Source organism: Euprymna scolopes, chromosome 24 (assembly GCF_053919585.1).
Source record: "Euprymna scolopes isolate OS-2025 chromosome 24, ASM5391958v1, whole genome shotgun sequence".
In the NCBI taxonomy this organism is placed as follows: Eukaryota; Metazoa; Mollusca; class Cephalopoda; order Sepiida; family Sepiolidae; genus Euprymna; species Euprymna scolopes.
In genome coordinates this window covers 107,282,381-107,286,795 of record NC_136505.1, presented here as the reverse complement: position 1 = coordinate 107,286,795, position 4,415 = coordinate 107,282,381, and the positions used below count along the sequence as shown (strand labels likewise).

Genomic DNA, 4,415 nt, shown 5'->3' with positions numbered 1-4,415 from the left:
TTTTCGTCATCATTATGCGACCTTTTGCTTCTACCATCCAATTCAATTCATCCACCATTACATGATGAGTCTTACAAAAAAAAAAAGGAAACGGGGGTTAAAATACGACAATGTCAAAGAAGGAAAAATAAATTCGGCTAAATATGTGATCGGTAAGAGTTCATGAGCCAGGGAGTTTATTTACCTCCCCCACAAGCAGTTAGATACGAGGTCAGGTGTGGTTTTGAGAAGCCAGCGTACTAGGATAGTGTAACGTTACACGTTAACATATAGACTCTGTGGCAAGGAAACAGACGAAAGGAAGAGGAAAGAAATTCCACTGGCTTTTTCAGTTTTAGACAAAAGATATTTATTTGTAGTATTTCCAACAACACACTGCCTCCTGTTTTAAACAGTTTATTTCTCGCATCGATATGTCTTTTTAAACCGTTCTCGTCAGCCACGTGGTATTTTTCGGCCATGTCTTGAACACATGCTTTTCCATCCTTCTCTGAGCGTGTGCGTCTTTTATCTCTGCTTTTTTTCTCTTTCCATTAGCTGTGACGTCATATCGCACACTGGCTCGGTCATTTGCATATGTATTAAGCGGCTACTGCTACAAAAATGTTTGAATATAAATATTATAAAGCTAAACATCAATCTAATCAAAACATACCTTGTTTCAAAAAAAACTTGATAGTCCAAACTGAAAGCCAAACTTAATAAAACCACACAGACATGTTTTGACCAACACATGCGCGAGGCGATTGCTTTATTTACATTAACGACAGATACAAGATGGTAGGCCCTTACAGAAATTCACAACAAACTAAAAAAACTAAGAGTAAATAACTCTAAATTTTCACCCTATAGATATCTGATGGTTTTTTATATATTAGAAAACTAGCCTGTTTGTTTAGAGGTGTGTGTTGGGCAAAAAAAAAAGTGGTAATAGGTAGGTAGGCTCGAACCCGTGGCGCAAAGGCGGAAAAGAAAGTGAAAGAAAATCTGACGTCTTACCGCTATTCTATGACGCGACCGGAAGTTCGGAGCGTTAAAATAAGGCAAAATCAATTCAACCGATATGATGACTTGCAAAAATGGCTCGCAAAAAAATCGACCCCCCCCCCCTTGTAGAAAACTGCTCAGTTGGGGGTGAAGGAATTAATGTTTTTTGGCCAATTTTTCGATATTTGTCGTCCGAGATGTTGGACTTCAAAACCCGTCACCTCTGTCGAAAGTTTTAGGCAGACATACAAACCTACATACATACATACATTTAAACAGAGAGGTGAGATTTATATCATAGACAAGGTGCAAGGGTGATAACTCTTAACCCCATAAGAGAGGTTCTTGGCCTTCAGGCCAAGATCAACGTGTAGTATCTGTTCTGATGCTATACTTAAATTTTTTGTTCTTAGTTAGCGGAGGAGAAATCCTTAAGGACTGAGACAATTTTTTAATTTTAGTTCCTTTCTCCACATTAAAAAACAACCTTGATGTCTAACTCTGCCCACGTGGGGAGGTAAAGTAAATAGGGACTCTTAGCAGATTAACAGTCATTGATAATCTATAATATAAATCTCACCTGTCTGTTTAAATGTATGTATGTATGTATGTATGTATGTATGTATGTATGTATGTATGTATGTATGTTTATTTGTTTGTTTCTTTGTATGTCTACTTTTCGACAGAGGCGACGGATTTTCACGAGATCGGTATCGTTTTGAAGCTCGACCCTTTGGACGACGACTATCGAAAAACTGGCTAAAAACATTAATTCCTTTTTTTTTACACAGTGGTCATCTCTTATCAAGGCCCGGAAGCCACTCAGGGATAAGGGTTATTGCAAGTTCATTACGTTAGTGTGGAGATTTGATGAAGTGTTTACTTAAGGGGGTGGCTCATTAGGAATTTGTTAACGTTGGACTTGAACACACCCAAGTTGTAGTCAGGTGGGAAGCAGGCAGACGGAACAGAGTTCCACAGGCGTGCAGTTCTAAGAAAGAAGCTTTGTTCATGGAATCCACGTTTTGATTTAAGCACAGATAAAGGGTGGGGAAAATTTTTCACAGTGGATTCGGCTAGACTGCGTACTTTTCCACAGGAAGTGGTCATTTTTTTTTTTTTTCGCATATATTTTCGAAAGTCATTCCCTCTTTTCCATTGACTAGCCTTAATTTAAACATTTGCACTTCTGGTTAGGCGATGGACGCAATAGTAAAGACGTCACGTTTTTTTTTTGTTTTTTTTTTCACGTTCTAATCCTGCCCATCTTCTACCACTTTGTTTTCTCCTTTTTAGCTCAACGCACACCTTCGAACACCCAGGCAACGCCAGGCACACAGGCTAGTCCAATATAAAAAGCCCCGTCGGTATTCTCCGGTAGAGGCGCTTCAAGCGATCAACATGAGACTGGCACAAAATAGGGTGATGGTGATGATTACTCTAGCTGAAGTGTCCTTTGGTCTTTTCACTGGGAGCTGTTGCTTTTGACGTAGCAGCTTTAGAAGGTTAGTTCACCGGAGGAGGGGGAAGAGGAGGAGGGGGAAGAGGAGGAAGAGGAGGAGGATGTTTACTGGCTCGAGCGACAGTTTGTTGATTAGAAATGAGTTGCTGAAGAAATAAATGTGACCGTTAAGAAAAGTTTATGATTTAGTAGAACTTATTAACTCCCCACCCACCCCACGTGTGTATAATAATCTATACACGCCACGGACAACTCAAACTTGTTCAAAAGCATGGTGCTTTATAAAAGCTATGTGCCAAACGGTCATCATCAATTTCTCAAATAATGACAACCTGCACGTGTTAATATTTATTGGTCATTAGAATCGGCTCTCATTCCCCTTTCTTTACTCTCTCTACCATTGCGTCAATAATTGGGGCAGACTAAGTCAATCAATTATAACGGTTTAATTAGCCGTAGTTTTCTTTTCTTTTCGCATTATTAAACAAATATTGTTTGTCGTAAAATGGCGGTTTTTTTTTTTGTTCAATATGTTTCTAATCTAATAGGTTGGAAGGTGACGGCCGTTTACGACACGTGTCTCAAATTCGAATCCAGTTCGTTAAAAAAAAAAAAAAAAAAACACTTTCATTTAGAATATTGGTAACCTTCACGTAGCCCCTCCCGTAAGTACCTGGTGTCTTTCTATAAATAATTCTGAGTAGAAAAATATCGGGAAAACCAATGCTAACAATAGAATTGGCGAATTCATACGATTTAATGACGATGACGATGACGATGACGATGATGATGATGATGATGATGATGATGATGATGATGGCCTAATTGTTGCAGAGGGTTGGAATTTTTTTTTTTTTTTTTAATTCCATTTTGACCCCAAACAAGGAACAGTGCCACTTTGAAGTAGGAGGCTACTATCGGGGACATAAGTTGCAGGGGCATTATGAAGGGAGATGAGTAGCAAGATGTCTGTTCACATAACACTTGAACTTCTGCATGTCAGTACAGTTGGGAAAGCAGAATCGCGGAAGGGAGTTTCAAAGTCTAGCAGTTCTGGCTTTCTTACCTCTAGGGATCTCTACTGTGTAGGGTGGGATTTAGCTGCTTGTCGGGTTTGTCAGAGGTATTAACGTCGAGGGAGTACAAGGGCTTGTAGTTCGTCAGAGCATTTACCATTAAAATACTTGTAGAACATATAGAAGGTTGCAACATGTCGTCGATGGGACAGAGGCTGAAGCCTAGATGACTACTAGGTTGGCAACTCTCTTTGGAACCGTGTCCAGGGGTGAGAGACTAGTAGCAGATGCACCAGCCCAAATGTGGCAACAATACTCCATACATGGTGATCTTATAGAGGTACAGAATACTTTCAGATGTAAGTAGCTTTCTAGCGTGGTAGAGAGAGCTCACTTTATTCGCAGCGGATGGCAGAGGTAATCCTGATCACGGCACTGAATTTATACGTTGGTTGTATGATTCATAAGACTGGCCGGATTGCTAGTCATGGTTTGTTTGAATCCGTACAATTATACGTGCTTCCATAATCAGCCGTGCTTCCACAATCAGCCGTAAACAAAAAAGGTTTCTTGTACTTTTAATAAAAAGTAACGGGAATGATCAGAAAAAATGTTTATTCTCCAGTGACAATACTGACAGCAATGAGGGGTCAAAGGGTGGCGGCGGTGTGTGTACAAAATGGCAGAGATATAATATATAATTGTTGTTGGTATTCTGCACTCAACATGGTTCATGACAGTAACAAATCAGACACTGTTAAGTACCGACACCCTCATCTGTTATTTGATGCGGATGAGGTCTTCCAATATTGTTTAAGCATAAATTCAACAGCAAACACCACTTTCGATTTACATACATACTAATGTTCTCCTAACTAGAAAAACAGTCATTCGCGGATCTTCCACGTAGAAGAGAAATTCTCTTTCTATGATAGGAGTGAGACTAAAAA

At 39.5% G+C, this 4,415-nt stretch overlaps 1 pseudogene; it reads left to right on the top strand.

The window, feature by feature from the left end:
• The first annotated feature begins 1,324 nt into the window (after positions 1 to 1,324).
• LOC145247017 (U2 spliceosomal RNA) lies at positions 1,325 to 1,479 on the top strand (annotated as a pseudogene).
• The last annotated feature ends 2,936 nt before the right edge of the window (positions 1,480 to 4,415 follow it).